This window comes from Leucoraja erinacea, chromosome 6 (genome assembly GCF_028641065.1).
Source record: "Leucoraja erinacea ecotype New England chromosome 6, Leri_hhj_1, whole genome shotgun sequence".
Classification (NCBI taxonomy): domain Eukaryota; kingdom Metazoa; phylum Chordata; class Chondrichthyes; order Rajiformes; family Rajidae; genus Leucoraja; species Leucoraja erinaceus.
This window is the reverse complement of record NC_073382.1, coordinates 48,723,645-48,751,101: the sequence shown is the minus strand read 5'-3', so window position 1 is coordinate 48,751,101 and position 27,457 is coordinate 48,723,645. Positions and strand designations below refer to the sequence as shown.

The window sequence follows — 27,457 nt, the reverse complement described above, 5'->3', positions numbered from 1 at the left end:
CATGCTTCAAGGCACAGGTTGACTGCTTGCTGCAGAAACTTCCCTCTGCTTCCATGTATACCACTGATAGCTATAAGCAAGATAAAGCAATTTTTCAGAGTGGAAGGATTCCCCGAGGCCTTAGAGATCATAACATACACCTGCACAATTCTTACTTAATCAATGGGAAAGAAATTGACCGTGTTCTTATTTGTTACCGGCAACACTACATTGAGTTCGCTTTCTAGACAGTTCATCTGAGAGCAGGCTATCATGCAAACAATCATTCATAATTAAATGGTGCCAGTAAGGTAAGGAAAACATGTCTTTCTTAAAGAACGAAACAAACTATTGAATAACACAAATAAAAGCTGAATAACCGCTGTGAGAGGCCGATGATGGGTGCAAGAGGTGCAGTGTTTGGATACCCCATGTGATTTGGAGGTCTAATTTATACCAGCAGTATGAAAATTGATTTTTCTAATTTGAAGTAAACCTTGCACTCCCTTTGTCTCCACCCCCTCCCCCCCACCCTCCCCACCCCTAGTTGTCTTGCTAGTTCCACTATTTGTATCCCATCATTGTATCCCAACCACTAAAATCCTAGTCTGAAAGATTATCATGTTAACCACAGTCTGAACAAGGGTCCCGACACGAAACGTCACCTAACCTTGTTTTCCAGAGATGCTGCTGACCTGCTGAGTTACTCCAGCACTTTGTGCTTTTTCTGGGGTATTGTGTGCAGTTCTGGTATCACACCTTAGAAAGAACATGTTTGTTTTGGAGGAAGGGCTGTGTAGATTTACAAGTACCAGGGTACCAAGGATTAAATTATATGACACCTTTACACTAACTAGTTTCCCCTAGAATTTAGAGGGCTAAGAGGAGATTTGATACGTTTTTGATTGAAAAATTATGCTATAGTGAAATGATTGAGAAAATTAAGAAATAATATTTCTACTGCCTGGAAATGTTTATATTTATTGAATATAACGTGCTTTAAAAGTGGAATTTTAAAGGCAAATCGGCCTCAATGATTTTAACGCTTTACACTTTAAGGCATAGGTCTCTCTTTTACTCTCTTTGAGTTGTGTGATCACAGCTTATGTCCTTCTCAGGTTTCCATTTAGATACCATGATGAAAAATGGCAGAGAGAGAAAAAATGCACTATCGTGCCCCAATCTTGGGCAACAGTGAGTGTGAGAGGCCAATGATGGGCAAAGAGATGCAGAGTTTGGATAGTCCATATCACCTCCTCCACAGCCAACAGTGGACCATTGTGGACTCCATTTTTCTTGAATCATCGCTGCCAGCTCTGATTTGTACTGTACCTTTTCATATCTCTAGTTTCCCTCTCCCCTGCCTCTCAGTCTGAAGGAGGTGTCTTGACCCTAAACGTCACCTATTTCTTTTCTCCAGAGATGCTGAAAGTTGAAAAGGGTACAAAGAAAATTTACGAGGATGTTGAGAGGACTCCAGGATCTCATCAGCGACAATGATGAGTCGACCTATAGGGAGGAGGACCCAGCTCCTAGCAGCATGGTGCGCTGACAACAACCTGGCCCTTAACTCCAAGCATCGTCAAGGACTGCTCTCATCCCAGCCACAGACTGTTTACCCTCCTCCCATCCGGGAGGCGCTACAGGTCTCTCCGTTGCCAGACCAGCAGGTTCAGGAACAGCTTCTTCCCTGCGGCTGTTAACTTAACTCTGCACCTTGGTGACTGCCAGTCACCGCCCCCACCCCGGACACTCCTTCCCCCAGAAAAGTTGCACTACTGCTACTGTATGTACATATATATATTTTACTGTTCCATTATTCTATGTTCGCTCTTCTGGGTGGGATGCTATTTCGTTTGTTGTCTGTTTCGTTGTCTCTGTACTGTATACTGCACAATGACAATAAAGATTGAATCTGAATCTGAAACTGAGCTATAGCGAGATGCTGAGCAGGCTTGGACGCTATTCCTTGGAGCGCAGGAGGATGAGGGGTGATCTTAAAATCATGAGAGGAATAGATTGGGTAGATGCACAGAGTCTTTTGCCCAGAGTAGGGGAAATCGAGAACCAAAGGACATAGGTTTAATGTGAAGGGGGAAAGATTTAATAGGAATCTCAGGGGCAAAATGTTAAAACAAAGTGTGGTAGGTATATGGAACGAGCTGCCCGAGGAGGTAGTTGAGCTAGGCCTATTGCAACATTTAAGAAACAATTAGGCAAGTACATGGATTGGGCACATTTAGAGGAATATGGTCCAAATGCAGGCAGGTGGGATTAGTGTAGAAAGGACATGTTGGTCGATGTCCAGTCAAGTTGGGCCGAAGGGCCTGTTTCCAAACTTTATGACTCTACAACGCTTAGCTGCCTGACCCGCTGAGTTACTCCAGTTGTTTTGTCTCTCTCTATCTTCTGATTAGAGGTGTGTAGGAAGGAACTGCAGATGCTGGTTTAAACCCAAGATAGACACATAAAGCTGGAGTAACTCAGAGGGTCAGACAGCATCTCTGGAAAAAAGGAATAGATGATGTTTCAGGTGGAGACCCTTCTTCAGACTGAGAGTCAGGGGGAAAGGGAAAGGAGAGATATAGACGGTGACGTATGCGACAACCAGCGATGGTGATTAATTATACGTCAAGATACAGAGACAGAGAGAAAGTCTGAAGAAGGGTTTCGGCCCGAAAAGTCGCCTATTTCCTTCGCTCCATAGATGCTGCTGCACCAGCTGAGTTTCTCCTGCATTTTTGTGTACCTGAGAAAAAGAACAAATGTGTTATCTCTATCTCTATACCGCTCTATATCACCATCTATATCTCTCCTTTCCCTTTTTCCTGAATTAGTTAATTTAGTTTAAAAGTCTCGACCCCAAGCGTCACCTATTTCTTTTCTCCAGAGATACTGCCTGACCCGCTGTCTATCTTCTGATTAGAGGTCTTGGCGAGGAGACGGAAGATGAACTACAAATCCCAGACTGCATGACGAGCGCAGGCGCCGTGAAGCCTGGAGCAGGGAGATCCTCTGCCGTGTGAGGTATTGCAACCGGCTCGACCATATGGTCTTCAACCAGTCCAGGAATATATGATTCAATGTCTCGCCCGGGAGAAGAACGAACGAGGGAGAGCTTGTTGCAGTTCCACCACACGCACTGGAGTTTTCAAGGGTTTGTACCCACAAAAACAAAAACAGTTTCGCGATTATTTTAATTGTTGATGCCACGTGTAGAAGAATTAATCCTACTGCAAACAATATGAGAGCTGATTGGCAGATGTAATTAGTCAAGGGTGCGTGAATATTGCAGAGTATAAATCTTGGCCGTCAGCCGCTCGACTGAAATGAACACATTTCACGCTAGGTAGGTAGGCCGGCTGTTACCATGTAAAAAGGCGTGGTGTGATGATGAAAATGAACTTGTCAGAATTTGTTACTGTCTAACACTGTTGCAGAGCGCTCAATTATTGCCAGCTTATCCCGTAACAGATGAGGGTTTCCGATTCACGCAGGTGGCTTCAGGTAAGGTTATTACAGTTTCTGCCACACGCCGCGTTGTTGTTAATTGGGATTTATATTGATGGTTATTTCTGAAGTAACAGACCTTTGTTATCAGCCGTACTTTAAACTAACGGAGAACATTAGAACAACGGAGAATTTCTTGTCCAAAGCAAGGTTTAGTTTAGTTCCGGGCGGCACTGTGGTGCAGCGGTAGAGTTGCTGCTTTGCAGCGCCAGAGATCTGGGTTAGATCCTGAATATCGGCGCTGTCTGTACGGAGTTTGTACATTCTACCTGTGACCTGCGTGGGTTTTCTCCGGGTGGTCTGGTTTCCTCCCACATTTCCAAGGCGTACAGGTTTGTAGGATAATTGGCCTCGGTAAAATTGTATGTTATCTCCAGTGTGTAGGACCGTATTAGTATACGGGGTGATCTCTGGTCGCCACAGCCTTGGTGGGGCGAAGGGTCTGTTTTCGCGCTGTATCTCGAAACTAAACACGCATAGCGATAGCAGTGCGGAAACAAGCTCTTCGGCCCACCGAATCCGCGCCATCCCGCGGACTGTCCCACACACTAGGGACAATTTACAATTTTTACCGTAGCCAATTAACCTACAAACCCGTACGTCTATAAGTGTGGGAGGAAAAGCAGAGCACCCGGAGAAACCCCAGGCAGGTCACAGGAAGAACTTACAAGTTCCGTACAGAGTCAGGAGTCTTAAGTCAGGATCGAACTCGGCTCTCTGGCGCTGTAAGGCAACAACTCTACCGCTGCGGAATTGTGCCATCCGAATGTGGATTAATACAAGATCAAATAAGTGTTTTTTTTGCAGTATCCTGCCGCAGAATAAGAAACGGGGCCGTTCATTGATACATGTATCACCCGATGGCGTTCACATTTTTAAAGCAACCCTTCCGTCGGCTGTGTTTGCCCATGTTAACAAAACCGTCGCTGAAGCCCGGATATATTGGCGCCGTTGCACAGTGCAAACGCAGTGGCCGTGGTTTATGGCTTGTAGAATGATAAGATGTTCTCTGACTCTATTGAATCTTGCTATATACATATAAATAATTTATTTTCTCCTGAGATGCTGCCTGACCCGCTGAGTTCAGCTTTTTGTGTCTATCTTCTGTATAAACCTGCAGTTCCTTCCTGCATATTCTAAATAATAGCAATGCTTTATTTTTTATTGTCGCCCGCACTTGTGTTAGCAGGTTCTCAAACCGGTAAAGACTGGGTGGCTGGGAGGCAACACCATTCGCACGGAGTCTGCAGCGTGGGCTCTGATATCCCTGTACATTTATAACGCCGACAGCTTTTGACATCGAGTCCATAATCAGCGAAACATTTCGCGGAACTGTTCAGAATTTATTTTTAAAACGGGGGAAACCCATCAGAATTGTTGCTCCCGCGGGAGAGTTGTGTACAGACGCGATATCAGGATGTGCTTTTGCTACTCTTGTCCTGATATTTGTTGAGTTGAACGTTTGTGGTATTCAGGCTGGAGTTAAGATGCAAACTATTCGGAGCTGTGTAGGAAGAAACTGCAGATGCTGGTTTACGCCGAAGATAGACACAAAATGCTGGGTAACCCAGCGGGACAAGCAGCATCTCTGGAGAAAGGGAATAGGCGACGTTTCGGGTTAAGACCCTTCTTCAGATATAGTCAGGGGAGAGGGAAACTAGAGGCGTGAAAAGGTTTAGAACAATGAAAGAGCTGTTGTATAATGGCAATTAATGTTTGAAAGAAGTTACTACGTATTTAATTTGGGGATATTTGCACCCACTGGTTTGCTTATAACTGATATGCACATCCCGCTAATCCAATTCCACTTAAAACTATGTTTAACACGCGTAAATACAAAGCACAGTACAGCACCAATGTTTGTGCCGAACATGATGCAGAGTATTTTGCCCAGAGAAGGGGAATCGAGAGACAGAAATTACCCCCTCACATGTTTATGGTGAGGGGGGGAAACATTTAGATTAAATATGAATTTGAGGGGTGACTTTTTTTTACCCAACGAGTGGTGGGTAACTTGGTATCATGGCGCCGAACATGCTGCCTAGTTAAACTGATCTCATCCGCCCTGAGGTGATATGTCCCTCCAGTCCCTGCACTTCCATGTGCCTATCTAAAAGCCTCCACGATTCGCCCCCTGGCAATGCGTTCCAGGCCACCACCATTCTATGTGTAAATAAACTTGCCCCACACATCTCCATTAAACTTTCACCTCTCTCACCTTAAATTTATAACACCTTGCTTCGAGATGTTGTGCTCCCTATTCATTATATAATTTCTAGTTCGAGATCCCTAAGATGTTGTATGCGTTTCGCGGGGGACGGTATCTTTGCTCGCGGGGCCCACAAGTGTCTAAGATGTCGAGCCCCCAATTAGGCGCTGGCTTCCTTGTTAACCATGCCCACGCCAAAAAGTGCAATAAATGTCTGCTCATCTTCACTCTTTCTCGAGTGAACGCCATTCCGTTGATTTGTTTGAGAAATGTTCTCTGCGCAGGAAAGGGCTGATGTCTAAAAGAATACTCGTTCAATTACGGATCGCTTTTCAACCAAACTTTGATTTTCTTGCCGTTTGATTGCATTAAAGCCGGGTAACATGATATCGCTGCATAACAAACCTGAGGGGTCATTTAAACCAACCGCATCGGGCACAGAGTAATTGGCATTGAAGATAGACAGACACACGATGCTGGAGTAACTCGGCGGATCAGGCAGCATCTCTGAAGAGAAGATGCTCCAGAGAGGGTCGAGACGGAACTCCAGCATTCTGTGTCTATTTTCGGTGTAAACCAGCATCTGCAGCTCCTTCCCACGCAATTGGCATTCCCGTGTTAGCGCGGCAGGGCTTCAACTTGTAACAGTGTTGCCGCGGCGGCGCTTCGGATTTCACGCCGCATCCAGCTTTGCCGGTTACATCAACTGATTTTCTTTCGGAATAACGTAAGCCTCGTGCGCTCAGCGAGTTTCTAGGCGAGGTTTTCCCTAGTGCTGTAAAATCCAGCTTGCTTCAGCCAGTGTTTAGAGATCTAGCGTGGAAATGCATTCGTCGGCCCACTGAGTCCGTGCACCGCACACTGGTTCTATCCTACACACTAGGACCAATTGACAGGTTCACCTCTTTTGCAGAGTGGGTGGTAAACGGAGCACCCAGAGAAAACCCACAGGATCAAACCCGAGTCTCTGGCGCTGTAAGCAGTGATGGAAATGGGTTTTAGGAACTGGGGGTACTCTAAGGTCCGTGAGGCTGAGGTTGGGAAGGGGGGATGTGTGCGGTCATACCCATGTAAGAGTACAAGAATTCATAACTTGTTTATTGTGTATTTATAATACAGTTTATTATGTATTATATGTAATAGCTGCTTTCTTGCATCGCTCTCTCTCAGACTGACAAAAGAGTGGAATAGAGTGGAATCAAAGAGTGGAATAGATGACATTTGGGGTGGAGACATTTCTTCAGACTGACGGGGAAGGGAAACGGGAGATATAGGCATATCTTCCATTCATTTGTCCTTAGTACCGTCTATATCTCTTGTTCCTCTTTCCCCAGACTCAGTCTGAAGAAGGGTCTCGACCCGAAATGTCATCTATTCCACTCCATGATCGTTGCTTTCGTCCGTCTGTCCGCTCGCCCTTGGATTAAGTAGCCTAGGGTAAAGCTGTGAATTTGCGCCATTCCCCTCCCACTCTCAATCTGACCTTTCTGTCCTGGGCCTCCTCAATTTTCAGAGTGAGGCCCAGTGCAAATTGGAGGAACAGCACCTCATATTTTGTTTGGGTAGCTTACACCCCAGCGGTATGAACATTGACTTCTCTAACTTCAAATAGCCCTTGCTTTCCCTCTCTCTCCATCCCCTCTCCTTCCCAGTTCTCCCACCAGTCTGACTGTCTCCGACTGCATTCTATCTCTGTCCCACTTATCCTGGACATCAGTATGCAAAAGGGTCTCGACCCAAAAGTCACCCATTCCTTCTCTCCAGAGATACTGCCTATTCCGTTGAGTTGTTCCAGCATTTTACATATACATAGAAAATAGGTGCAAGAGTAGGTCATTCGGCCCCTTGAGCCATTCAATGTGACCATGGCTGATCATCCACAATCAGTACCCCATTCCTGCCTTCTTCCCAAATCCCTTGATTCCACTAGCCCTAAGAGCTCTATCTAACTCTCTTTTGAATGCATCCAATGAGTCGGCCTCCACTGCCTTCTGAGGCAGATAATTCCACAAATTCACAACACTCCGGGAGAAAAGGTTTTTCCTCATCTCAGGCCTACCCCGTATTCTTAAACTGTGGGCCTTGGTTCTGGACTCCTCCAACATTAGGAACATGTTTCCTGCATCTAGCGTGTCCACTCCCTTAATAACTTTATGTTTCTATAAGATCCCCTTTCATCCTTCCAAATTCCAGTGGATACAAGCCCAGTCGTTCCATACTTTCATCATATGACGTTTCTGCCATCCCGGGAATTAACCTCGTGAACCTACGCTGCACTCCATCAATAGCAAGAATGTCCTTCATCTAATTAGGAGACCAAAACTGCACACAATACTCCAGATGTGGTCTCACCAGGGCCCTGTACCTCTTTGCTCCTATACTCAAATCCTATCATTATGAAGGCCAACATGCCATTAATTTTCTTCACTGCCTGCTGTTTCTTGCATGCTTACTTTCAGTAACTGATGTACAAGTACACCCAGGTCTCGTTGCACTTGCCCTTTTCCTAATCTGACACCATACAGAAGAAGGATCTCGACCCGAAACGTCACCCATTCCTTTGCTCCAGAGATGCTGCCTGACCCTCCAGCATTTTGTGTCTACCTGCCATTCAGATGATAATCTGCCTCTTGTTCTTGCCACTAAAGTGGATAACCTCACATTTATCCATATTACGCTGCATCTGCCATGCTTCTTCCCACTTACCCAACCTATCCAAGTCACCCTGCATCCTCATAGCATCCTCTTCACAGTTCACACTGCCATCCAGCTTTGTGTCGGCTGCAAATTTGCTAATGTCACTTTTAATTCCTTCATCTAAATCATTAATATATATTGTGAATAGCTGTGGTCCCAGCACCGAGCCTTGAGGCACCCCACCAGTCACCACCTGCCATTCTGAAAGGGACCCGTTAATTCCTACTCTTTGTTTCCTGTCTGCCAACCAATTTTCTATCCATGTACAATGTGCTCTGATTTTGCCCACTAATCTCCTGTGTGCAACCTTATCAAAGGCTTTCTGAAAGTCCAGGTACACTACATCCTCTGGCTCTCCCTTATCCATGTTGCTGTCTACCTGAACTTAGTTGTTAGGGATAACATTCATTTCTTTTCATTCATTTTTGAATGACAAATCATTTCAATTCAATTCAAAATGTACAGGTCTATTACCAAGAAGATCTTGGAACATTTCACATTGTTTGTCAATGCTCTGCATTATCTACTTTTCTGCCTCACTTTCCCAAAGTTTACTTAAATTTAGAGCCCTGTTTTCTGACTCATCCTTCTCCCTCTTAACTAGTATATCAAATACCTTTCAACGATGACTGCTAGCCACACGTTACTGCACCTTTAACTAATTGAGTAACTCAGACTAATTATTCATTATTTTTGTTAGCTAAATGACATATCGTTTCAGAAAAATTGAACATACAAGTTTTCTATTAGGTTTTTAAGCATTATTTCCCATTTGAAAATGTAGCATATCATTTGCTTTTGAAGGTTTGTATATCTGAACCCTGATTTTTTAAATGTGCACATTTTATGCATCTCCTTTCTCCAAAATGCCTCCCAAAATAAATCATCAAGTTTTTGAGAGCGGGCCAGAACGGAGGATGGCGGAGAGGGGCGAGAGGCAGGGAGGTACGGAGGCAGGGAGGTACGGAGTTGTGCAGCCGATGATGTGGATAGTCAGAGCGACTGAAGATTACGCTTGTTCACTTAACCAACCTAACGTCATGTAAAGGGAAACCCTTGCACCGTCTGTGGTATCGGAGTACCTTTATTCTCCAGATAATCCCAGTTTTCTGAGTTTACATGGTGAAAGGAACACCAACAAAATACTACAAAGCATTGTACAAAGGACTGTGGGTGTAGATCTGTTGTCCGGGTTATATCTGATCTTTATAGGGTGGTTGCACATCAGGTCAAAGGGCATGATGCACGGAGTAACTCAATCCTTTTGGAGTATAGGCAGCTTCCGGCGTATACTAGTTACACACGCAACACATACTTTCTTACCTGTTAAAAACGCCAAAATGGTCAATTTTTGCGCTGTAAAAAATGTGGAAATAGGGGTAGCTGTGTGAGAAACGCCAAAATCATTGCTGCTCACTGACTTGCGAAAGAATCACTTGATACACAAACCCGTCACGTACAGCTTCTGTCCACTGACCACCAAAGGCCGTTTCACACTGGTGCTGTATAGACGTTGCTAAATATGCTGTATGTGTATAATAAAATTACGAATATGAAACTAAACACAAAAATGACTCAAATGCATTTACATATGATTAGCCTATTTATCACTATTCCTCCCGGAACCCCTAGCGACCTCTCGCGGAACCCTGGCGTTCCGGTTAACCCCGGTTGAGAAACGCTGCTTTAGGGATACAGCATGGAAACAGGCCCTTCAACCCACCGAGTCCATCGGTCACCCATTCATCCTAGTTCTATATTATCACACATTCGCATCCACACTCTCCACACCGAGGGAAATTTACAGAGGCCAATTAACCTACAAACCCCCATGTCTTCAAGAATTTGGCAGGAAACTCACTCTTCTACCAGCTGCGCCACTTCAGATGCAGGAATTATCAAGTAGCAGCAATAACTGGAAAATCTATATGAAATAATGCTAAAAGCAAAATACAGGTGATTCTGAAAATCAGAGCTTCCATTGAGGGAGAGAGTTACCGGCTTTGCCACTGTGTTCATTTTTCACTCTTCACTCAGAGATTCTATATGTTCCCAGTGTCTGAACTTAGTGTTTTCAGTGCTACACCGAATATTCCTCCTCGAGGTTGGGCAGTTATGAGCCAGCAGGCATTGGTGTTGCTGCATTTATCTAAGGACACGTTGAGCATAATCTTGAATGTGTTTTCTCTGTCCATCTGGTAACCTCTTTCTATGACAGAACATCCGTTTCAGGAGCCTCGGTGGGCTGAAGTGCCTGTTTCCGCGCTGTATCTCTAAACTAAACCAAACTAAAACTAAATTAATCTCAAATGCGTTTGGCATTTAAAATATCTATGTCCGAACAGCTTCAGTAGACTAGGTCTTCTGCCCGCCTGAGTTTCTGTAGAAGATGATTTTAATTATTTCCGCACTGCAATGCTTGAGATTCCTGGACATGGATGCCAGGATTATCACGAGAAAAACTGTATTCCTAAAAAGTATTAGTATCTCCTTAAATTGTAATCTAATGCACTCTGAGGACTTTGCCGCAAATTCTTTGTGGCTGTTAAAAAAAACCTCAAATAAAAAGAGATTGGAAATTTCAAGCCATTTCCCAATTGGCCTGCAGCAAGAGGCAGCTTCTAACTTCACACTAATTGGTGCTGATTCTGCAGTCGTCTTCAAAGAAACCACAAAGATGGATAGTAGGAAAAACTGTCTCGCTGTCATGGTCTACTTTGTTTGGACCTGGATTAATTCGGCCTTTAATATCCCATTAAGATCATCACAGGAGGTTAAGGCCTGCCATTCAAATGGTTATAACCCCTTTAAAGATTGCTAAGAAAAATAACAAAGTAACAAGTTGCATTTGTGTGGGAAGGAATTGCAGATGCTTGTTTTACACCAAATATAGACATAAAAAGCTGGTGTACTTCAGTGGGTCAGGCAGCCTCCCTGGAGAAAAGGAATAGGTGCCGTTTCGGGTCGATACCCGTCTTCAGACTGGAACTTGCATTTGTTATTGTTTTGTTAGTGCAAGGCAATGCATTTAATATAGTCACAAATGCTGGAGTAACTCAGCGGGACAGGCAGCATCTCTGAAGAGAAGGAACGTGTGAAGTTTCGGGTCTAAGACCTTTCTTCAGCAGACCCTGCTTCTTTGACCTGAAACGTCACCCATTCCTTCTCTCCAGAGGTGCTGCCTGCCCCGCTGAAATACTCCAGCATTTTGTGTCAATCATCAGTTTAAACCAGCATCTGCAGTTCCTTTCTACACACTTAATACTGTGATGTGTCTCCAAGCACTTCAATAGAACATTATGAAATAAAACTATATATGGAGACGCAAGGAAATGGAAATACTGGTTTAAAAACAAAACACAAAGTATTGGAGTAACTCAGCAGGATAGGCAGCACCTCTGGAGGACGTGGAACGGGGTGATATTTTGTCCAGGACCCCTTTTTTAGACCTTTTCCATCTGAAGAATGGTCTTGATCCAAAACATCATCCATTCCTGTCCTCCATAGACGTTGACTAGCCCACTGACTTACTCCAGCAACTTGTGTTTTTCTTTTGTAAACCATGTACGGGTGATATAACATTATTATTATTATTAAATCGTTGAAAACATTAGCGACGCAGTGGTGCTGGTTTCCGACGGGCACGGTGACAGACGCACCACACATCTCTGTTCTTCATGCAGCTGGCAAGCTCCTCTTTTGTCTCGCCACATGAAGGTCAGGTCGGGGGGAGTTCCCCCCCCCCCCCCCCCCCCCCCGCCATGGGTACCATGTCATCCCATGCTACCTGCTCCATGGCCAGATAGCTGGCGACTAAACCGTCTCCACCACCTGGTTTGCCAGGTGAGGAGGGGTCTGTGGACCCCCAGCAAGACCAGAAACAAGACCTGTCAAAGGGCAGATGAGCTCCTAGCGAGCCAACGGCCATCCACACTTCAGTAGAAGTTGCGATCACTGTCGTACATAACATTGTAAGGAATGATGATAAAGCACACACACCAAAATCCTATACTTCCAGCGGCGGAAGTCCACAGGAAATTAGCAGCTGGTCGAGGTTCTGGCCCATCTGGGCACCATGGATTCAGTTGCCTGATAACAGCTGGGAAGAAACTGTTCCTGAATCTAGAGGTATGCGTTTTCATACTTCTGTATCACTTGCCTATTTGAAGAGGGAGTGATCGGGATGAGACTCATCCTTGATTATGTTGTTGATTATGCAGCATGAAATGTAGAAATGGAAGGGAGTATGGTTTGTGAGACTGCCGAGAACATTGAGCAGCAGGCCGAAGATGGGGAGGGAAGATATGCCTGTTCAGTGATATTTTGTAACTTTGTCGGTGCCAGAAGTGTGCGATCGCACCTCCCCCGCTCCCCCCCCATTTTTTCCCCAGTGTAAGAAAAAAATCCCGAGGGTAAAACAAAAAATTTGGAGCGCAATCAGCGCTTCCACTTTGACGGAAATGACCCGAAATTATGGTTCCAGCCCGCTGGATGATTTGGGGGAAAAAAATGTTGATCATCCGCACCTGCGCAGTTGGGGAAAGCCGGTGACGCAGTAGCAACGCAATATAATGCAGTTTCTCCGCGCGTGCGCAGTGGGCCCGGGTGGGATATGATCGCCATTTTCACTCCACACAATCAGAGATCACCTCGACGCCTCGTGTCTACTCTGGGTAAGTAGTGTGGTATTGCGTAGCGGGAGGCAGAGTCTGTTTTTTATCCTGGGTGGCAAACTACCTGCAAGGGGTCCAATCCGGCGCGGGATGATTTGGGTTAAATGGAGAACAGAGATGTGTGGTGTGTCTGTCACTGTGCCCCTCGGGCGCGGTGGGGGGGGTTCTGCGATGTCTGCTCACCCGGTCCATCACTTCCATCCGTGGCATCGGAGCCTCGCTGCTGGTCAGCCTGATCCGCCGTCGCCGGGCGGGAGCAGGAACGACTGAATCTGAACCCAGTCCTGGCAGCGGCCGTGACCCCGACACCAGACGCCACTCCCGCCGGGCCCATGCCTCCCCCTTGCCTGGCCCATGCCACCTTTGCTGGGCCCACACCACCTTCCACCCCCGCCGGGCTCGCGTCTCTCCAACCCCCTACCACGGGCCCACGCCTTCCCTGCCGCCTGGTCCACGCCACCCATTCCCCCCTGCTAGGCCCACTCCACCTTCACCGTCACCCTTGCCGGGCCCACACCACCTTCCACCACTGCTAGGCCCATGCCTCTTTTCCACCCCCCCCCCCCCCCCCCCCCCCCCCCCCCCCCCCCCCCCCCCCCCCCCCCCACCCCCCCCCCCCCCCCCCCCCGCGGGACCTCACCTACCCGCCCCCACGCCTTGGGTTTAGCCTCTCTGTTACCTGCTGAGAGAGGCAAGAAGAGTGTTTCATTGTGTATATACACCAAAAAACACTGCAATGAAATTATTACTTGCCTCAGCATAACACGTCTGCAAGCATAGATAACACAATATCCATTCATATAATCATTATCTATTCATAGATAACACAATAAACAAAAAAAAAGGAATACGTTAAAAAACATTAACAGTGGCGCAGCGGTAGAGTTGCTGCCGCACAGCGCCAAAGACCCAGGTTTGATCCTGATTACGGGTGCTGTCTGTGTGGAGTTTGTACGTTGTCCCTGGGACCGCGTGGACTTTCTCTGGGTGCTCCGGTTTCCTCCCACACTCCAAAGACTAGTAGGTTAATAGTCTTCGGTAGGTTGTAAAATTGTCCCCATTGGGTAGGATATTCCATGTTGAAATTGATGTGATGTGAAGTTGTTAGGTCAGGAGAACAATTAAAGGTGCACTGCACACACTAACACAGTCTAACAGTAACAGGCAATCAAATGAACACAAAACATTTTCTAAAAAAAGGTTTTCTTTACTGCAAACACTTACAGTATTTTATTTGCAGTTTTCGTATGCTTCTTTATAACATTTTACAACAGTACAACTTGATTATTAAAACAAGGACAACTTCAATTCTTGATTTAAAATGTATACAACAATGATCCCAATCATCTCATTCCACCCAGTCATTACTCTTGACTCAACCAAAATTATTTCTGAAATATTGGTCATAAATTTGGTGCAAAAATGCTCCAGAATAAGGCTCAGAATGCACCAGAGAGCATCTAAAACCCCAGAGCTTCCAAGGCTCTTAAGCAGGACCTGGACCCCGGACTTTGCACTTCACACTCATGATGTGCCCTGTGCGCACATTATCTATATTACTAAAAGTCTGTTCTTGACCGGTTTTGGCCATCTGTGCTGCGATTTCCGAGGGAACGCCGCCACCTATGGCCGTCATTTTTGACCACCTTGTTTAGAGTCCCCCTCCGCCGCATGTGTGCTGAGGATTTTTCCCGTTGATTAAAAATGACAGAGATATTAATGTTTTTACAAAATTCCCCATTCTCTCTGCTGCCCCCGCTGGCGGCAGGGGGGAGGGACTATAAAACCAGGAAGTGGTGTGCCACGCAGTCTCTTCAAGATGGAGGAATACAGAGGGTCACGTTTCTCTGAGCTGTGAATAACACTGAACACGTGTCTACTCAAATGTAAGTGCCCTTAGTGGTTCTAAAATGCTTGCAGAAGCATTGGTTCTAAACTAACAAAAAAGTGTTTATAGGTTCTACAGCTTGCAAAAAATATCTATTGGTTCTAAAGCTTGCAAAAAGTGTCTCTATTGGTTCTAAAGCTTGCAAAAAAATGTCTTGGTTCTAAAGCTTGTAAACAAATATCTATTGGTTCTAAAGCTTGCAAAAAAATGTCACTATTGGTTCTAAAGGTTGCAAAACAAATGTCTATTGGTTCTAAAATGGTTCATACTAGCGCTCCAGAAAGCCCCCCTCCCCCCCTCCCCCCCCTTGGTTGTCTTGGCTTGGCTTGGGTGTGTCTTGAAATTGAAAGGCACTACTTACTGAAAATGGTGGCATGAAGTTGAAAGGCACTACTTACTGCAAATGGTGGCTTGAAAGGAGCTTTGGCTTGACGTTGAAAGGCACTACTTACTGCAAATGGTGGCTTGGTTCCTTTGGCTGGAAGTTGAAAGGCACTACTTACTGCAAATGGTGGCTTGGTTGCTTTGGCTTGAAGTTGAAAGGCACTACTTACTGCAAGTGGTGGCTTGGGTGTGGCTTGAAGTTGAAAGACACCACTTACTGCAAATGGTGACATGAAGTTGAAAGGCACTACTTACTGCAAATGATTGGTTGCTTTGGCTTGAAGTTAAAAGGCACTACTTCCTGCAAATGGGTGCGGCTTGAAGCTGAAAGGCACTACTTACTGCAAATGGGGGGTGTGGGCGCATTGGCTTGGTTGAAAGGCACTACGTACTGCAAATGGTGGCTTGGTTGCTTTGGCTTGAAGTTGAAAGGTACTACTTACTGCAAATGGTGGCTTGGGTGTGACTTGAAGTTGAAAGACACCATTTACTGCAAATGGTGGCTTGGGTGCTTTGGCTTGAAGTTAAAAGGCACTACTGTAAATGCACTTCCTGTTTGCACTGTATATTGATCTTAGATAAAACGCTACCACTTACGGCTGTGATTTTTGGCCGTCTTACTCAGTCCCCCTCTGTTGAGCAGATGCAGAGAATTCTTCCCATCAATGAAAAATAAAAGTGTTATTAGTTTTTAAAAAAATGTTGAGAATCTCTCTCCTAGCAATCACTCGATGAAAGCCACACCTTTTCCGGGGGGGGGGGGGGGGCGGGGTTATAAAACCCGGAATGTGGGTGTGGCTCAGTCTCTGCAAGATGGAGGAGGGAGAGGTCACGACTATCTGTCTTTAGTAGCTTTGCACCCTACTTCAAATGGTAAGAAACTGCACCTGAATTTGGTGGCCTTATACCCTGCTTGAAATAGAATTTCAAGGATTAGCTGTGAGTCCACTACCAGCCCACCAGCCATGAGTGAGTTGCCAGCACAACAGGCTTGATTGACTGAGACACCAGCCCAAGAATCCATTTGGCGCACAATTCGCATACTAGCCCTCTGGAAACCAGTCCCTTCCCCCCCCACAACACCCATACTAGCGCTCCAGAAAGCCCCCCCCCCCCCCCCCCCCCCCCCCAACTGGCCCCCAATATTTAGAATTGGTGGAGAGGTGGAATATTGCGTTGGATGACCAGCCCTCCTGTGTGATGCTGGGACCCAACGGGTCCCACTTAGTCTACTTTCACATAAAATTTTGTAATCCTGTCATGCCACCCTCCTTTTTGAAAAGCTTCGTACGGGCCTGCACTTGTGCACTACCCTGGAGAGGTCTGCTGTATGATTTTACTTGGTTGTACACAAAACAAAACATTTCAGTGTACCTAGGTGCATGTGACAAAATATCATTGAATCATGAACCTGGAAGACATACACCCCAAATACCTTTAAGTGACAGCTTAGTTTTGCAAAGGCAAGTTAAGTGAAATGATATCCCTAAATATAATGCTCAGCATAGACTGAGGGTCACAAATATAGAGATGATAAATTGTTGCATATTTTGTAATTCAGCTTCACTTCACTGTTTGAGTAGATTAATGGTACTGGGATAGTAACTCGGAGATGGTAAATTCAAAGCTTTCCCTGGCAAACTGACAAGTGGTGAGATTGAACCAAATTTAGTGGGCAGAAACCGGAGCACCCACAGAAAACCCATGCTGTAACAGGGAGAACTTGCAAACTCCACATGGACAGCATTTTAGGTGAGGATCGAACCCGGGATCCTTGGCGCTGTAAGGCAGCAACTCTACCACTGTGCTGCCCCAAGCTCCCTTTCAAACAGCAGCACGGTGGCGCAGCCGTAGAGTTGCTGTCTTACAGTGCCAGAGTCTCTGGTTCGATCCTGACTACAGGTGCTGGCTGTATGGAGTTTGTACTTTCTCCCCATGACCACATGGGGATTTTCCCAGATGCTCTGGTTTCCTACCACACTCCAAAGACGTGTAGATTTGTAGATGAATTTGGCTTTGGTTAAAAATTGTAACGTGTCCCTCGTGTGTAGGATATCACTAGTGTACGGGTATCATAGAAACATAGAAAATAGGTGTAGGAGGAGGCCATTTGGCCCTTCGAGCCAGCACCATTGAATGGTTGACATAGACTCGGTGGGCCGAAGGGCCTGTTTCAGCACTGCACCTCTAAACTAAACTGCAATCATAGAGACAGCAGAGCTTGAGGAAGCTGAGCAAAGCTTTCTCAAGATTCATCACGGCTGGGCAATAAATCCCAGCCTTGCAGTGTTGCCCAGATCCCAGTGAAGAAATAAAAACATCCAAAAACGCTAAGCTTTAGAAAGCACAACACTTTAATTTTTCAAACTAATAATTGAGCCACAAGAGACTACAGATGCTGGAAATAAAAAAGCAAGAGAACAAACTCCAGCTGCTTTTAATTGCTCATAACCGAGTCATGTACTTGTGTTCACGATGGTGACTCGCAAAGCTAGAACAAGAAGATTTTTTTTTTTTCCAATTTGATAAATCGGACTAAAACTTAATTTTCATCTCATTTACAAGACACTGCCTTTGAAGTTTCCCGCTTCACCATTTATTTGACAATTTTTTGATTATTACTTTTGGAGACCACGGAAACTCTCAAATCATTTCCTTCTTTCCCACTTGCAGAATGTGTTTAAGGGAAAAATTTGCCCCAAATTCATTATTTGCTGCAGAAGTATTTATCAGTTTTTATTGGATGTTTTACATGTCCTATTTTCCTTGATTGGTTTAATTAATCAATTACATGTCCACCACCAATTTTCCACCATCTGATGGCCCGGCACCTCCTTTAATCCAGATAAAATTCGGAGAGCGCACTTGAAATCCCCCCACCTCCCCCCAGAAGTGCCCCCAAAAATGTGCTGCCTCGGCCAGGTGAGGTGGCCGATCTCGACCTCATCGGGACGTCCGCGCTGATCGGCAGGTTGGATCGCCCCATGCGGCCAATACTCTGGAACTCTGGCCCAGCTGGAGCCGGCAGATCTGTTCCATGGCCGATTGCCATTTGAATTAGCGCCTTGCAGCTGGGGCTCTGGCACTCTGGCCTGACCTGAGCTGGCGGGTCTATTCCCACAACCAATTGCAGGCCAGTATCTCCGCCCCACGGAGGTCTAGACTGTTCGACTACTCTCGGAGGCCATGACATCTGTTGGTCGAGGAAAACAGATAATCCAGAAAGGCTCTGGAACCAAGGGTGTCAGAATTTAATGGTGGACCTGTATCGCTACCCATCATCAACTAGTCAAGTCAAGTCAAGTTTATTTGTCACATACACATACGAGATGTGCAGTGAAATGAAAGTGGCAATGCTCGCGGACTTTTGTGCAAAAGACAAACAACCAAACAACCAAACAAATTATAACTAAACAGAGAATATATTACTAGTTTGTCTAAATTTAGTTTGTGTTCATTCACTGTTTGGAAATGAAATAGCCTCTGTGGTTAGGCACTTTCCAAATTGAATTCTGCACAGCAGGGGTGAACTGAGGATGTGAATAATGAGATTCTACGGTATTCAGGATGGAATTGAATTTAGACTTTCGACTTGAGAGATACAGTGAGGCAACAGGCCCTTTGGCCCACCATGTCCGTGCCGACCTGCGATCACCCGTACACTAGCAATATACTACAAACTAGGGACAATTTACAGAAGCCAATTACCCTACAAACCTGCACTTCTTTGGAGTGTGCAAGAAAACTGGTGCTCAGAGAAAACCCATGCAGTCACAGGGAGAACGTACAGACAGAGCCCGTAGTCAGGATCTAACCCAGGTGTCTGGCACTGGAAGGCAGCAACTCTACTGCTGCACCACTGTGCTGCCCTTTACTTTGGCAGCAATCAGCTTTCGAGTCATACAGCACGGAAACAGGCTCTTCAGCCCAATTTGACCATACCAAAAGGCCCCATCTATACTAGACCCACTTGCGTGCATTTGACATATCCTATCCTTTCCTATCCATGCATCTGTCCTAATGTCCTTTAAATGTATTTATATTACCTGCCTCAACTACCTCCTCGTCTGGCAGCTCATCCCATAGACTCATCACCTTCTGTGTGAAAACGTTGTCCCTCAGGTTCTTGTTAATTCCTTCCCCTCTCACCTTAAATCTATGTCCTCTGGTTCTTGATTCCCCCACTCTTGGTAAAAGACTCTGTGCATTCACCATATCTATGCCTCTCATGATCTTACACAATTCTGTAAGGTCACCCCTCAACCTCCTGCGCTCCAACGGATAAAGTCCTAGCCTGCCCAACCTCGCCCTGTAGCTTAGGCCCTCATGTCCTGGCAACACCATCGTAAAAGGAATTCTGGATCCAAATTATGTTATTTTTCAGAAGGACTTTGTTCTTCTAGCTTCTGATCCAAAACATTAACATAAATCACCATAAGCTATGTCTGCTATGAATTGGTGCAATCAGACGTTGTTTTTAAATATAATTTAAGAGGGACAGCTCAATGCTGCTATATTAATGTAACTGAAAACGATGAAGCATTTTGGTTGGTGTTCAATCCACCATCACTGAATAGCCCAATTTTAAATACTGTGACAGATCACAGAGGCAACTCTATCAGAATTGCTGCTTTACAGCTCCAGAGACCTTAGTTCGATCCTACCTATGGGTGCTTTCAGCATGGAGTTTGTACATTCTCCCTGTGACCGCATAGGTGTTCCCCAGGTGATCCGGTTTCCTCCCACACTCCAAAGATGTGCAGGTTTGTAGGTTAATTGGCTTCTGCAAATTATCCCTATTGTGCAGGATAGAAATAATGTAAATGGGTGATCGCTGGTTGGCGCAGACTCAGTAGGCCAAAGGGCCCGTTTCCATGTTGTATCTCTAAACTCCGAAGATCTTGACTTTCAAAGATTGTGCAGAAAATGATTTGAAACTGTAACCTTTAAAGCAAAATCTTAATTGAAACGGAAATAATGATTAGTGAACATAGGGACGGTCGATGGGTCCAGTTCCTAATGCAAACAAGCTCAAAAGGTCTCAGAAATATGATGATCATTCAATTGAATCTGTATTAGTCTGCCATCATTTGTGCAGATGTGGATAACATCGGGTAAATTACACTGAAAGCAACAACAAACCAAAAACAGAACCTACAGGCAAAATAACTGTTATTCCCTTATATTGATGCAGCATCCTGTCAGTGGAAGCAAATAATCATTCTCTGGCATTTAGTGATGAGTTCAATGTCAGGCATCCTCCACAGCATATCACTAACACTAACTGGTAACCAAGAGTTGTATTAGACTTTAGAGATACAGCGTGGAATTTGGCACTTCGACCCAACATGTTCATGCCGACCAGCGATCACCCCGTACACTAACACTATCTGACACATTAGTGATCATTTACAGAAGCCAATAAACCTACATGTCTTTGGAGTGTGGGAGAAAACTGAAGCGCCCAACAAAACGGGGAAAATATACAGACAGCACCCGTGGTCAGGATCGAACCAAGGCCAGGTCTCTGGTGCTGTGAGGCAGCAACTCTGCTGCTGCGCCACTGTGCCATCAAGTCTCTATGAGTTTAGATCAAAATTTGTGCCTGCATTGTGGTGAATTCTCAAGTGGTTTAGCATGAATGTCGGGTTCATCGGGACACTCCTGAATTCAGATGCTTGGCCGATAACAACTTGCTACGCAAAGCACAATGTGTCTTTGGACACGTGAAGACCTAGCAAACACCTACCGTTTTGTGAGCAAAAATTTCATCTAAATATTTGCAGAAAAGATTGACTTTATTGCTCCCAATTAATCTTGATTCTGGATAAATGGTTTGATCTCCAGTTATAACTATTCAATTAATTTGTATAGTAATTATGTCTGATCTACTGCGGGAGGAAATATGTGGCAAATGAGGCGAAGAAGCTGATAGAAAATTAAGATTCCCAGAAAGTGGTCTGCAATTAACATCATTGCCAACCGCACTCATTTACTGACCCTGGTGTACCTTGTGAAAGTTGGACAAACTCTCTCTTGTTCCAGGAGTGAGCCCTGAATGATGAGATAAACAATCTACTTCATACCACAGCTTCTGTTGTATTTAGTTTAGAGATGCAGCGCAGAAACAGGCCCTTCAGCCCACAGAGTCTGCGCTGGCCAGCGATTCTCGTACACTGGCACTATCCTACACACTAGGGACAAGTTACAACCAAAGCCAATTAACCTACATACCAATTAACCTGGGAGAAGGCAGGAGAATTGGGCTAGGAGGGAGAGATAGATCAGCCATGATTGAATGGCAGAGTAGACTTGATGAGCTGAATGGCCTAATTCTACTCCTATTCCTTATGACCTTAAACCAGAGCAGCTGGGGAAAACACACACGGTCACAGGGAGAGCGTACAAACTCCTTACAGACAGCATCCAACATTGGGATCGAACTCTGATCTTTGACGCTGTATGCAGCAACTCTACTGTGGCGCCACCGTGCCACCCAGTATTTACCAATATTGGGCTTCTAGCAAATCTATATAATATTAAAACTGTGTGTGTGTGTGTGCCTGACTTTGATTCATTGCTATGCCAACACCAGAAGCAGAAACGCCGAGATTTTTTCCATTTCGATACAGATTTCGCTTTTCATTCCAAGTATCCAGTCCTGATTAGATTAGATAAAATCCTTCTTTCCCGCCCCCACTCACTCATTTTGTCGCCTCCTGCTGGCCAGCGACCATAACGGCTGCTACCGCTCGCCTCAAAGACGCCATTTAAAAACAGCCGCACTGCTGAGTGCTGGAATCTTATGTTCGAGTCCCGTGGGGGCTACGGGTAGGCAACGGGTCTGCACTTGGTCTAGTTAATCTTAAATATCAAATTCAAAAGATTTGGTGTTGAACCATTTACTGACAAAGTACATAATATAGTGGGTACTGTGCTTGGGTATGACAATACTTTACTGAACTGAATACAAAGAAAATAATTTCACTGTACATCTGTACATGTGATAATAAAGAACCATTGAACAGGGCTGCCATCTCCTTGAATAACCAGTATCTAAACCCATGGTATTTATTCATATCAGCTAATTTGCATCAAATGATTCCTCTGATTGGTCTTCCTTATTAACTGGGCTGTAGTTGCTGCTTCTAATTTCCAGTCTTTCATTTTGGCTACCTCATTAGTCCCGGAGACCATGTCTTTATATGTTCCTTATAGTGCCATGTATATTTGCAGTGTTTGTCCAATTAGATCAGCCATGATCTTCCTGAATGATGGATGAGGCCTCGCGAGCCAAGTGGACTGTTCCAGCAAATGGACACAAAGTGCTGGAATAACTCAGTGGGTCAGGCAACATCTCTGGAGAACATGAATTGGTGACATTTCGGGTTGCGACCCTTCTTCTGACTCATTGTAGGTAGAAGGATGTCTGCCTTCAAGGGTCTCGACCGGAAACATCACCTATCAATGCTCTCCTGACCTGCTGAGTTACTCCAGCATTTTGTGTCCTTACAAGTTTACAGAGAAGGACAAATTAAATAGGTTTGAAAGTTCATAAGTTATAAGAGCAGTAGGCCATTCGGCCCATCAAGTCTCCTCTGCCATTCTTCCCATAATCCCTGACACCCATACTAATTTAAGGAACATCAGAGAAGTCAAAACTTCTCGCCCTCTTTTTATTCCCACCACCGCCCACCCATCCACTTCCCTGTACTCCACCTGGACACGCATCTATTTCTCCCCTTCCGCATATATTCCTTCCTCTGGCTTCATATTTTGTATCTCTTCTATCCTTAATGTACACCTTTTGTCTTTTCATCTCTAGCCTTTGTCCAACCATCAACTCCCCCCCCCCCCACCTGCATCAATCTATCATTCGCCAGGCTTTGTCCTACCCCCACCTCTCTTGCCCCGCAAACACAATCTGTCTGAAGAAAAGCCCCTACTTGAAACATCACCTATCCATGTTCTCCAGAGATGCTTCTTTACCCACTGAGTTACTCCAACACTTAGTCATAGAGTCATAGGCCTTTCGCCCCAACTTGACCACACCGACCAACATGTCCCATCTACACTAGTCCAACCTGCCTGTGTTTCGCCCATATCCCTCTAAACCTGTTCTATCCATGTACCTGTCCAAATGTTTCTTAAAAATTGCTATAGTACCTGCCTCAACTACCTCCTCCAACAGCTTCTTCCGAACATCCACCACCCCTTGAGTGCAAAAGTTACCTCTCAAGTTCCTATTAAAATGTCCTCCCATCAACTTAAGCCTATGACATCTGGTATTCGATTCCCTACTCTGGGCACGAGATTCTATGCGTCTGCAAATCGATTCCTCTCATGATTTTGTACACCTCCATAAGATCACCCCTCATCCTCCTGCACTCCAAGGAATAGGGGAGGGGGGGGGGGGATATAGCTTCATAAGTTCATAATTTCTAGGAGCAGAATTGGACCATTTGGCCTATTAAGTCTACTCTGTCATTCAATCATTTCCCTCTCAACCCCTTTAAAATATTCATTGATTTGGCCTCCACATGCTTCTGAGGCAATGAATTCCACAGATTCACCACTCTCTGACTAAAGCTTGCTCAACCACTCCCTGTAACTCAAGCCCTTGAATCCTGGCACCATCCTCATAAATCTTCTCTGTACCCTTTCCAGCTTGACAAGTGTATTTTGTTGAAAGAAAGGTATTGCTTAAGGCTTCAACAGGAGCTGGACTGACAGAAGTATGGTGTTGAAGAGCGCCACAGATGTAAGAGCAAACTACCTTTGTAATGGAGAGTACATCGGGTCATGTTTTCTGCCCCGTTTAATAAAACTTCTAAGTGCTAGTAATAGAATTTTAAAAGCTGTGATAAAATTACCCTCGTTTTTCAAGCTTTTCCAGTTCAATAAATAATCCAGCGATTTTTACCTCATTTCCCCAAGGAACTACTGTATCATAAATAGCAATGACAAAAAAAAACAATGCACAAAATAAGTACACAAAGAAAATAAATTCTATAAGAACTGGGAGGGCACACTGGCACAGCGGATAGAGCCATTGCCTCACAGCATCAGAGACCCTGATTCGATCCTGACCTCGGGTGCTCTCTGTGTGGAGTTTGCATGTTCTCCCTGTTACCGCATGGGTTTCCTCCAGGTGCTCGGTTTCCTCCCACATCCAAAAGGCTTGTGGTTTATTTTTAGTTTAGAGATACAGCACGGTATCAGGCCCTACGGCCCACCGAGTCTGCGCCGACCAGCAATCCCCATACACCAGCACTATCCTACACACTAGGGGCAATTTACAATCTTTACCGAGGAACCTGTACGTCTCTGGTTTATTGGTCCTCTGTAAATTGCCCCTAATGTTTAGGGAGTGGATGAAACAGTGGGATTATATTGAACTAGAGTGAAAGGGTGATCGATGGCTGGCATGGACTCGATGGTGCAAGGGTCGGTTTCCTTGCCGTATATCTAAACCAAACTAAATTCTCAGAAATTTTGGTGAGGATTTATTCAAAGTAGAAATCATTAGGATGTACTTAAATGTTATTGAATTTTCCTGAAACAATTTAGAAGGAAACACATGTTATATCCTGTGTTGTAATATAATTCTATTTAGGAATTTAAACACTTCTCAAAGTTTACATAGATGGAAACATTTGGTGTCAATGTTTGACTATTGAGTTATGGCTGATTGAGATTCAACAGTTAAGATTGATAAAGGGAGTCCTGATAACATATTAGTAGTGTTCTGCAGCTCAAATTAATTTTTATTACAAGTAGTAAAGGAAAGAATGTGAAATAATTCGGAAGAACTGGATTGTTTATACTGTCAAATGAAAATCAGATCAAGTCACATTTTAAAAGAAAATGTTGAAATGAATCAGAAAATGGATGCTACAATGTAGCAACAGTGGATATACATTTAGGGACAGATTTTGACAATATTAACATAGAACAGTATAGCACTGGAACAGGCCCTTTGGCCCACAATGTTTGTGTTGAACATACCTAGGGGCAGCACGGAGGCACAGCAATAGAGTTGCTGCCTTGTAGCGCCAGAGATCTGACTATGGGCGCTATCTGTATAGAGTGTGTATGTTCTCTCTGTGATCACATGGGTTTTTTCCGGGCGCTCTGGTTTCCTCCCACACTCAAAAGACATACAGGTTTGTAGGTTAATTGGTTTCGATAAAGATTGTAAATTGTCCCTAGTGTGATTGCTGGTCAGCATGGACTTGGGGGCTGAAGGACCTGTTTAAAATCTGACCACAAATATCATGCGATATGGTTTATTTAAAAGGACATTGACAAACGATATCAGTGAAAGTTATGCTTTTCACCGCCAGGTTAACTGTTATGGTACATAATTAAAATTAGTTGATGGTTACTATTCCATTTCAGCAGCAGTGAATCCCTTTGTCTGAAAATGACTTTGCCATGTCACCATCAGCTGCATATTTAGATAAGTAAGCCGTATATATAAAACTGCATGAATAAATATTTTACAGTCACTTGTATGCTAAACCTAAGATGGTGCAAGCTCTCATCTCTATGCACATCAAATGACCTTCACGACAGGTTGCAACTGCCCAAATAATTCTGGTGTTATCAGACCAGTCACTAAGGATGGTTGGACTTGCTGGATTTAATCAAAATCAAAATTAAAAATGGGCCCAATCTTCTGCCAATACAGAAGGTGTCGGGGGTTATGGGGAGAAGGCAGGAGAATGGCGTTGAGAGGACAATATAAACCAGGCATGATTGAATGAGCCAAATGGCCTAATTCTGTTGCTATCACTTATGACATGAATATGTTCTTGAGAACTCCCAACTCCATCTATCTCTGACAGAGAAGATGGCAGGTAAAGGCTACCGCAGGTTCAATCCCTGCTCTGTATTGAGTCTGCCTATCTTGGCTCTGATAATCGTAAGCCTGTTATAATTGGCTTCAGAGCTCGGGGTTAGAAAGGTTAAAGTGCAAAAGATATTTTGCATTTCATCATTGCTTACCTGCAAGGTGAATGCATCAGACTCAGTCGTGATGTATTGATGGATGGATTTATGAATGCGTTGATTTGTGCAGCTCGGACAGTAAAACGAGGATAGACAGAAAGTGCTGGATTAACTCAACGGGTCAGGCAGCATCTCTGGAGAAAAAGGATGGGTGACGTTTCGGGTTGGGACCCTTCTGCAGACTGCTGGCCACACGTCACTGTGTTTGGATTCCACTCCCTTTCATGATAGCCAGCCTTAGTTATAATGGGTGAATGTCAGGAGGGTGCCACAGATATTTAAATTCCACAAAACACAAAGTGCTGGAGTAACCCATTAGGTCAGGCATCATCTATGGAGAATATGGATAGGCAGTGTTTTGGGGGGTCAGGACTTTTCTTCTCAGCACGGGGGTGGGGTTAGGAGGCAAGAAGGGTGAGGGGCAGGTTTTTTATTGTGTAAGAGCAAATGGAAAGGCCACGCGGAGATGCTGTTCAAGGTAATGGGCAATTTATTAATACTGGTGCGCACCATGAGACCAGTCAAAACTGATCTCCTGAGCGCGACTTTGGTACAGCTTTTACATTCTCAGCTGACGGGTTTACACAGAAACTTGATTAACAGTAAAACTAGGTCTTGATTACAGAATGGAGATTACAGAAAAACAGAATTAGGTACCAAACTAAGTCTTGATTACAGAAAAAAAATGATTATCCACAAGTCTAACTTAGTTGACATAGGTCCAATTTCCTGTTACAATGATGGGTGCACGCTATAACAAATTCAATTAAGCTTATGAAACTTGGGTGTCATCTGTGCTGCATTCCATGTCCCTTCCTTTAGGCTTTGTCTGTGGTTCCCTATCATCAAATTAGCACAATCCACATCCCTATATACTAGTTATTAGCCCACACTATTATTTCCCCTACAACAGTGTTACAAGGGAACAGGTTTAAGGATCTGACTCCCCCCAACATCGGGAACATATTTCCTGCCTCTAGCGTGTCCAAGCCCTTAACAATCTTGTATGCTTCAATGAGATCCCCTCTCATTCTTCTAAACTCCAGAGTGTGCAAGCCCAGCTGCTGCATTCTCTCAGCATATGACAGTCCCGCCATCCCGGGA

General features: G+C 44.7%; 1 protein-coding gene across 6 annotated transcripts in view; it reads left to right on the top strand.

The window, feature by feature from the left end:
• Positions 1-2,896: 2,896 nt before the first annotated feature.
• The window catches only part of LOC129698092 (gamma-sarcoglycan-like), a 296,811-nt gene continuing 272,250 nt past the window's right edge, over positions 2,897-27,457 (top strand). For 2 of the 6 annotated variants that reach the window (XM_055636964.1, XM_055636966.1), the window contains exon 1: positions 3,339-3,486. The gene's annotated coding sequence lies outside the window, so the exon portion shown is untranslated. The other 4 variants (XM_055636962.1, XM_055636965.1, XM_055636959.1 and 1 more) reach the window with 4 other exon arrangements.